The sequence below is a fragment of the Lactuca saligna genome, chromosome 5, assembly GCF_052625555.1.
Source record: "Lactuca saligna cultivar CGN05327 chromosome 5, ASM5262555v1, whole genome shotgun sequence".
Lineage (NCBI taxonomy): Eukaryota > Viridiplantae > Streptophyta > Magnoliopsida > Asterales > Asteraceae > Lactuca > Lactuca saligna.
The window spans coordinates 45,243,051-45,253,781 of record NC_136421.1 but is presented as its reverse complement, the minus strand read 5'-3'; positions in this window follow the sequence as shown (position 1 = coordinate 45,253,781).

Here is a 10,731-nt window from a genome sequence, read left to right as displayed (position 1 = left end):
CACATTAGCCTTGCCTGGATGGTACAGGATCTCACAATCATAATCCTTAACCACATCCAACCACCTCCTCTGCCGCATATTTAGGTTGGGCTGATCCATCAAATACTTCAGACTCTTATGATCTGTGTATATCGTACACTGAACCCCATACAAATAATGGCGCCATATCTTGTGGACGAACACCACTACCCCCAACTCTAGGTCATGAGTGGGATACCTTGACTCGTGAGGGTTCAACTGCCTCGATGCATACGCTATCACTTGCCCTCTCTGCATCAGTACCGCTCCCAATCCCAAAATCGACGCATCGCAGTATACAACAAAATCCTCCATTCCCTCCGGGAGGGCTAAGATCGGGGCCTCGCATAACCTTTGGCGAAGCGTCTCAAAGGAAGCCTGCTGCTCGGGACCCCATGAAAAAGCAACACCCTTCTGGATCAACTTAGTGAGTGGTACTGCGATCTTGGAGAAATCCCTGATAAATCTCTGAAAATAACCGGCCAACCCTAGAAAACTCCTGATCTCGGAGGGTGACCTTGGCACTTCCCAACTCATAACTGACTCCACTTTGGCCGGATCAACCAATATCCCATCCTGGTTAAGAAGATGTCCAAGGAATTGGACCTCTCGCAACCAGAATTCACACTTGGAGAATTTGGCATAAAGCCTCTCCGATCTCAGAACTCTAAGGATCTCCCTCAAATGCTCCTCATGTTGCTCCCTAGATCTCGAATACACCAAAATGTCATCAATAAATACGATCACCGACCGATCCAACATCAGCCTGCATACCCGGTTCATCAGATCCATAAACACTGCCGGAGCATTGGTGAGACCAAAAGGCATCACCACAAACTCATAATGCCCATAACGCGTCCTAAACGCTGTCTTCTGGACGTCCTCATCTCGTATTCTCACCTGATGGTATCCAGACCTCAAATCGATCTTGGAGAACCAAGATGCTCCCTGCAACTGGTCGAACAGATCGTCGATCCTCGGCAACGGGTAACGGTTCTTGACCGTCAGCTTGTTCAACTCTCGATAATCAATACACATCCGATGTGAACCATCCTTCTTCTTTACAAAAAGAATGGGCGCTCCCCACGGCAAGCTACTCGGCCGAATAAACCCTTTCCCCAACAGTTCCTAAAGCTGCGAGGATAGCTCTTGCATCTCTGGAGGTGCAAGACGATAAGGCACTTTAGTAATAAGCGTGGCCCCCGGGACTAAATCAATACCGAACTCCACTTGCCTCACTGGAGGCACCCCCGGCAACTCCTCCGGAAAAACATCTGGAAACTCACGCACTATAGGAACCTCCTCAACCGATCTCGGCCTCCCAGAATCAAACTGCGTATCTGACACGTATGCCACAAAACCCTTACAGCCCTGCTGTAAACACTACCTCACCCTAGCGGCCGAACAGAATGCTGATCCAGAATGGGTACCCTCGCCGTACACTGTAAGAACTCCCCCACTAGGATCTCGTATGGTCACTAGCTGTCTCTCGCAGTCGATAACCGCACCGAACTTGCTCAACCAGTCCATGCCCACGATGACACAAACATCCCCCATGGCAATAGGAACTAAATCAATCGGGAACTCAACATCGAAAATCTCGAGTACGCACCCATGGATCACCTCCGTGGCATATATCGCCTTCTTGTCAGCTATGGAAACTCTTAGAGGCTGACTCAGCGCCTCACAACTAATATTGATGTGCTGACTAAAAGCCAAAGATACAAAGGACTGACTCGCACCCGAGTCAAATAATACCAAGGCAGTTACAGAATTCACAAGAAAAGTACCTACGCATAACATAATATAAGCATAATATTTCAACATTATAATAAATACACGAAAGAATACATACCAACCACGACATCAGGCGCTGCGCGGACCTCCTCAGCGGTCAACTGAAATGCTCTCCCACGTGCCCTCGGCGCCTCTGCCTTCACTGGCCCACTCCCGGTAGCTCTGATGGCGGCAGGGGCAGATCCCTGAGGTGCTCCCTGAGCTGATCCGCGCAACTGTGGACAGTCCGCCTTCCGGTGTCCGGTTTGGTTGCAGTGAAAACATACTGCAAACCCCTTGGGGCAGTCCTTGGCCATATGCCCCTCCTTGCCACATTTGTAGCAAGATCCCGCTCTACACACTCCGTCATTACCCTTGCCGCACTTTCCACAAGTGCGGCCCTTCTGGCTCCCTGATTTGGGATCAGCGGGCTTGGCCCGCTTAGCTGCCGGATGGAATTGTACCGGTCGCCGATCCCTCCCCTGAGACTCAGCCTCCTCCCTAGCCTGGGTCTCCAGCTCAATCTCCCTTTTTCCGGGCATTTGCTTGAAGCTCGGCAAATGTCCGGTATGAGGAGCTCACCACGAACTCCCGAATGTCCCGTCTCAAAATACTCAAATATTGACTCATACGTGCCTGCTCAGTGGACACGTGCTCAAGGCAAAACATTGCCCTCTCGTGAAACATCCTGGTGATCACTGTAACCGACTCAGTACCCTGCTTGAGGGTCAGAAACTCCTGGGCCAACCGCTCCCGCTCCACCTGGGGAACATACTCATCTCGGAACATGGCAGTGAACCTCTCCCAGGTCACTGCCGCAAGCTCAGCAGGCGAAAATTGTGCTGTGACAAACTTCCACCAGTCCTTCGCTCCCAAGCGAAGCTGGTTCAACGCGAACCGTACTCTCAGATGCTCAGGAGATGATCAAGTGAAGAAACACCCCTCTATGTAAGAAATCCATCTCATGGCCGCCACCGGGTCCTGAGTCCCATCAAACTCTGGTGGTTTCGTGTTGCTGAACTCCCGGAACAGCAACACATCACCACCCTGCGGCCTAGCAGCAGCAACAGCTGCAGTGGCCGCCGCAACCGCAGCCTCAGAAAGAGAGGCATAACACTCGTCGAAAGTCTCGATCACCGCGGTCTTAATAGACCCGAACATCTCTGGTATCTCTGCTTTGATGACCGCAGCCACCTCCTCATGAATGATCTGTCGGATCTCCTCATCACTAGCCCCGACACCCTCTGGCATATGATGTGTCCTCACCATGATCAACCTCTAAAATACAAAATATGATAAATTAGAATCCGCTCGATCATACTCACACTCGACAACCCATCCCTCCTTGATTCTTGGTATTCCAAAGATTCTTATTTGGACTGTGCACCGCCCCGATGCTTTCAGTAGTACGGGCCCAATACTACTGTCCACACTGTCTCAGTACACACCCCAAATCCTCCTCTTCGGATCCCAAATTCCAAGTACTCTATCACTCTCTAACAGATCTCTCATAAGCTACTCGCTGCTACCTATTCACTCTCAAGCATGTCATAGCAGCTCACATCTCCCTAGGCTAAGGCATCACAAATCAGGGCACGCTAGTCCTAATAAGAATACCTAGCATACTCTAACAAGAGAATACACCATAAACATATAATATAAGAGCATTTTGGGAAATCACCGTTCGGGCACTGACTGATCGTACACACGTTTCTTCCTTGAATTTCTCTAAAAATCTTTTACTCTTAGAAAAGTTAAATTTTCTTTTGAAAATATTTTTCCAAATCCTCAGTTTGAGTTCAAATACTCCCGTAGGTGTACCCGAATCCCTCAAACCAAGGCTCTGATACCAAATTGTAACACCGTAAATTTCAAAACAAAATTTTCCAAATTTTCATAAAACATAATTCATTTAATAATCATAAAACAACCATATTAATTATCCAATTCATGTAAATACAAAATCCCAAGATCACAAATGTATAAACTCCGTGTGTGTGTACGGATCAAGTCGGCGCTTTCCCGCGGTCTTCACTAGTACCTAAAACAATAACATCAAACACTGTAAGCACAAAGCTTAGTGAGTTCCCCAAAATACCACATATAACACATATTAGCCACTCAAGGCTATAACTCTGTGGGTCCGTGCACCCAAACTCTGTGAACCCTCAGGTTCTAACTTTGTAAACATGCACAACATAAATCACATAGAAATAATGCAGTACAACGCATAACATACATAGCATACAAACACTCTATCACATAACTCTAGTTACCTACTCAAGGTAAAGTATAGTGAGAAGACTCACCTCACGTCTCGGTAAGTCATGAATCCTGAAATCACTAGTGCTCGATCCCCCGAGCTAAAGTCCTCCTATATCACAATACATCTCTAATTAACACTTTCCCAACTAAGGTTGACTACTCTTTAACAAGTCAAGCTAGGTCAAAGGTCAACTTTGACTGGACTTGGCGAGTGCACAATAGCGACTCGGCGAGTCGGAGCGTATACACTAACTTCCCTGAAATCCTCCCTTGACACGTCGAGTATCCTCCTAACTCGACGAGTTCCACCTGGTATGAGTTGTGGGGCCACCACGACTCAACTCACTGAGTCTCACGAATAACTCGGCGAGTCCAGATCGACTCAGTCCACCTGTCCACTCAGATTTCCCCCCTGACTCACTGAGTCAACCCTCCCCAACTCGGCAAGACCACCCGTTGTGTGATCGGGCAACATTCATACTACTCGCTGAGTCTGTTCTTCGGACTCGGCGAGTCCGTGCCATGCAATGACTCAAACTTGCTCATAAGGTCAGATCCAGTCCATTAACCCATAGATCCAGTCCTTCCAAGCATATTTAGCACGTAAAGTCACTATCTTGATGCACATACAATCTCTATATGACCATAAATGATGTTTTTGTTTCAAATACTACAACCTAAGGTCTTAAACTCCATTTTTATACATAAAGCTTGAAGAATGAGGCTCTCTGGACCTCTATGGATCCAGATCCAGAGCCTCAACACAAGAAGGGAGCTATTTGGCATCAAATCATCCCATAAATGTCCATAAGAAACCCTAGATCCCATTATTCATCACAAAACAGAAAGTGATCCGAAATCATACCTCTAGATTGATGATCTAAGCTTCAAATCCCCAGAATAGAATCCTCCTTTGGTTCCTCTTGCTTAGAACCTTCTCCTTCTTTGCTAAATGACACACACAAGGGTCAAGAATGCTTCCTTTCTCTCTCAAAACGCTCAAGCACACAAGGGTTTCTCTCTAAGGGTTGGGTGAGCACAAATGATGGCTATAAGGCCCTTTAAATAGGCCGCAAATCCCGGAAAGTAGGGTTTCACCACACAGCGTGGACTCGCCGAGTCCACTCTTGGACTCGTCGAGTCCGGACGTGAACCCGTGCCCAAAACCGCAATCCTACTCGGCGAGTCTGGGCTCCAACTCGCCGATTCCACTCACAATATTCATAAATAATTCCAAAATAAATACCTGGAAATTCCGGGCTGTTACAAAATTGCCAAAGGAAGGGGCATTGGTTACAAAGCTGCCAAACTTACCTAAGGATGGTAAAGTCAATGAGTTTGACTTTATTTCAGGTAAAGTCCATTGTCTAACTCTATTAAGTTCCTATTTGGAGATTCTTATTACATGATTTGACTGGGTCACATCTTGGTGTTTTAAGAATCAAAGAAAAGTAAAGAAACTTAAAGAAAGAATATGATAAATCTGATCGCGTAGATGGATTTTCATCGCATAGTTTGAAGATCGGATTCTTGAGCTACTTCTTAGAAGTTATGAGATATGGCTTAGGAGTAGATAACAACAAGTTTTCATATGGATTGTAAGGATTAGTTTTTCCACAAAGTTATAAAAAAAAGGAAAATTTCTGATTTTATTTATTTTAAAATATCCTTACAATGTCATCTGTGGAAATTTTTGTTGCTTATAAGATTCCATTAATAGCAAGGCTGGAAATATGAAATTGATTCTTTCATTTGCGGTAATGTCTAAATTTACCAAATAAGGAAAGATTCTCATCACCCAAATTTCAATTGGATCGGAGCTTGGAATCATGCAAGTTGTATAGTATGACGAATGATAACTTTCAAGCATTGGAAAATTAAGACTAATTACTTGTTCACATGGATGTGTGAGTCAAGTAAAGGACTAAGGGATCGAGTACACATTCATGTGCACTTGTCAAAGTCCACCACAAAATATGGATAAGACTATTCGTCATGATTTACTATGGTTTAGTAAATATGGTTATACTTACAGGCTTAAGTGTAATTCTGATACATTGAAAAAATTTCGATGTATGGCAGAACGAATGAGAAGAATCAAATTAGGCAGAAGGATAAAAGTTTCTCAAATCTGAAAAGATGGGAGAGTACTTTAGTATCATGTTATCTGATCATCTTAATGATTAAGAGACCTTATCACAGTTCATACTCTAAATGCATTCTGATAGCTAAGAAGAGGAGCTATTTGATGTGGTCAAATCAAGAAGATGAGTCATACTATGTTTCAAAACAATTCTTAGATTCATACTCCAAGATTGTAACTTGAGTGACATATCTTAAAGAAGGTTTATTAACACTAGTCAAATGTAAGAGTAAAAGATTATCTACTCTTGTACATTTGAAATTGGTAAGTTGTGATGTTTTGGATAAAACAGAGACCAACTTAGACCAATTGTGTGAAGTGTCTGTCTTGATAAAGAATCCGCACTATCCCTTGAATATGTGACAAGAGAGTCCTATATGTCAAGAGGACAGTGAGAGTCTTAAAGGTCTTGAAAATCTCAAGGTCTAATAAAACCTGGAATTATTCACTAGCACACGACTTGAGGTGTATAACCTATCGTGTTGACATTTCTGTACCCATTCCAATTAAAGTTGGCTTTGCATATGAGTTCTTAGAGTCCTCAATTGGTTGCACAGCTACTTGGAAGCTATGGCAGGTCCTTGTGCTGCCAAATGGCAAGAAGTTAAAATTGCATAAGTTCAGTCCATATGTGTTTGGATGTGTCATTATCCGTGTCTTGTGACTAAAGTTTTGACAAATTCATATGCGTAGGAACTCATACACCATAAAAATCTAAGTGTCATAAGGTTTCTCTCTGATTCATGAAAATGATGGTGAGGGAACACTTCCACTAAGTAGATTTGTAAGTAGATAGTAATCTTTGCATTCTCAAAGTTGTTAGTAGGCGCACTAACATGGACTTATGAAAAATAGCAAAGGTCTAAACAACTAAGACTATGATTATGGAATCCCTTTTCATAGTTCTGAAATTATTTAGACACACATGTGAGCTATCTAAGATAAGGTGTATGAATTTGATAGAGTCTTGTCAAAGCAATCTAGTATCAGAAATCTGAACTTTGGTAAAAAAAAAGTCAATAGCTGATTTCTGAGTACATGTCAAAGCTAGTGGGAGTATAAGTGTTATGCTAATAATCATCATGTTAGTGGCAGCATGATAATTATGATAAGTATTGCAAGTTAGCAATGTTAATTATAGAAAACAAAAGTTTCAATTCATGAGGTTGCAGTGGTTGAAAAAGTTTTTTTGCTATAATTAAGGGAGAGGAAATTATACTTCATTTCAATTATGAAAAGCTTAGATTGAGTTTATAATCATTCTAAAGAGCTTATATTGAGATTTTAATCACCTTTAGTCAAGAATATATATATATATGAATTTCATGTTGGATTGTTTCAACTTAAGAAAATTCTATATATGGCGTTCTAAAAATTCGATTATGATTACGGCATCCCTTTTCATAGTAAAAGTTTGAGAATATGGCAAACAAAAATTATTATGGAAAAAGAATGGTCTAGAACCATTTCTTTATGTGAAACATCATGAATCGTGTCCCATTTACTTTGGGTACAAGATCAATTACGTGTGCTATAATATTTATTCTTTCTAAATTTTCCAAATGCCTTGGGGCAATAAGGAGGAAAATGTCTAGAATTAGATATGACTAAAGTGATTAAGCAATTATCGAGGACAATCTAAGGTTTACCAAATATTGGTTGATCAACGATAGTTGGAAGTATAGTGCGAATTTTGGAAGGGCCATATTGACATAGTCTGAAAAGAGGCAACTTTTGTTCAGAAGTAGTAGTCAAAATGGGAAATAGAGTTGTCTCTATAGATAGAAGCAATTTGTGTAAGATTAGAAAGAAGTTAGTGCAAGAAGCATGTTCAAAGGAATACATACTTTGAACATAAGGCTTTGTGTCCATGGAGTAGCTCTTCATTGGAATACCCTGTAATGGTTGTTGACAAGTCTTTGTGACTTTGTACACACTCATTACAAGAGGGTAGTGCATTTAAGTTTAAAATTTAACAAATTTCAATTTAGGAGTGTGAAATTAGAATCATTGAAAGTTTGGTCAATTGGTTATTTCACAAAGTAAGGATCATAGTTAAACATAGAGTGTATACTTGGTGTATGGCAAAGCTATTGTTTAGGAAAACATAGTATACATGCTTGGAGCATGGGATACCTAGTCCTTTAATTCAAGTATAAAGTTGATAAAACCGAAACAATGAATATTGAGTAATCAGTATGGTGATAAATAGAAGTGGTCTACTTATATTCATAGGGTTTGATACCATATTCGATTCATTTATTCTTGTGTTTCACTTTGCATGTTTTGACTTCAATAATAACTAGGTTATTCTTATGGAATGACTAAGTTATTTAAACCATCCATAGTCGGTCATATGTTGGAAGTAGATATGAATCAAGACTGTCATGGGTTGGCTTGTAGAGGTCCAAGTTGGTGGACAAATTTGTGCTAGAACGCTCATGAGTGCTCATAAGTTATGAGTATTGGATTCGACCTGCGCTCATTTGAATCACTTCATGGATTTTATCACGAGTGATCATGAGACGATAATATCTTATATTCTTCAAACCTAGAGATATGAGTTGTTACTATGAGTTGGTTATACATTGATTGCGCGAAACCACATTGGTAACTCGATGTTATAAAACGTGTCTTTGTGTATGATTCAACAAGTAGCAGAACAAGCCATATGAGTCGAAGTTTATCCATTCCTTTTACCTTCGGGATAAAATCAATATATGTGGGCCCCTCGATGATTTAATGATGATACATGTGAGTGCTTGGCCAAGCCAGGACTGATTTGATTTGTTCAATTAGTTAGACGTCATAAATCGGAAATAGGGAAACAACATATGGATAGAGAGAATGATTTATAATCCATGTCTCAGTCCATATGATATCTAGAATGGAGGAATATATGATCCCTTATCTAATGGACAAGTCATTGACAAAGGTCGGAGTTCATCTACGAGGTCATAGTTTGACGGAAGCTTTTGAGAGCTACGATTGCCAGTTGGTTCTTGAAGTCATACGCAATAATAGATTTAGACATATCCAAATGGGAGACTATTGGATTAATTTCAAAGTCCATAACTATAATTGGTAAGACTTGACCCGACCCGGCATGGTCCATTTGGGTTGCTTGGCATCATGCATTTGGATAGACTATAATGAGAGAAATAACACTTAAGGTTTGTTAATATATTATAAGTTATAATATATTAATAAGATTATTTAATTAGTATTGATCAAGAATTAATCTAGAATTATTTAAGTGATCAAAAGAAGAGTAATTATATATATATATATATATATATATATATATATATATATATATATATATATATATATATATGGGTTGATTGTGTAAATCATCCATACTTGTATAGTGGGCTAATGCTCCATGGATTATCAAGTTGGGCTAAAACCCATAGGATGCTCCATGGATGCTCCTTGGTGTATTTGAACCCATGGATCCAAGGAAAATGGAAAGTCATGACAATTAGGGTTTATACTAATTGTAACACTATATAAAGATCATACTCTTGGCAAAATCAGCCACTAAGTTACAATAGAGAAAGGCTAGCCAATTTTAGAAGTGTTCAAGTTTCTCTCAAGTTATTCCAGGTGTATTTGGTGTTCTGTGAGCCATTTGAGGTGTCACACTTGGGGCACTAGGCACTCAAGCTTCTTGAGAACATTCTACACCAAAGAGGTATGTATTCTATCTTGTTATATTAATTGTTTTGTATGCTAGATTAGGATAATACCTTGGATGTTCATATTTGCATGTATAATAGAGAAAACATAGATCCAAGGTATTTAGGGTTGCATGTACACTTAGGAGTGTTAGAATGCTCAAAACCCAAAACCTATGTCATGCTATCAAATACTCCAACGTCTTGCAGTTTGATTAGCTCACAAACTGCCAAATGTCACTCCTCAGAATCTCAGGATATCAGGACTTCTTCATCTCCTCATCCACCACATACTGCAGATCTAGAAGTGCCCTCTCCTTAAACATCACACTGATCTCAACTACCGTCTACGTAGTCTGGGAGAGATCTTGAAACTCTCACGCCAACTGTTGCACCTCAATTACTGGTGCAAAATCAACTCAGAACCTAGTCGAGAAATCATCCATGAAATCACATCAACAACATCATCGGCTGTTGCACTTCCTACCTCCTCCCACCAGTCTTTTTCCCTGTTCTTCAAAAGGCAGGAAGCTAGTCTAATCTTGTCCCCCTTGGGATAATGGTTGTTGCATAAAGTGTTAGCAACATCTACTAACCATCACCTGCTTTCTATGGGGTCCTTCTCCCTATGATAGGCTAGAGCTCCACATGCCTAGAACTCCCTGAATGTCAAAAATTGTGCTCCCACTAGTGCAATTATCCCAAAACGAAACAAGCTCAACCACTCATCCAGAACCTCAAGAATATCCACCTTGACCGTGTCGAAGATCATAGGCGTCTGCTCAATACTAATGCTCCCAAGACGAGATGAACTACCTCACCTACTTATCTAGCTGATTGGCTCTAGAA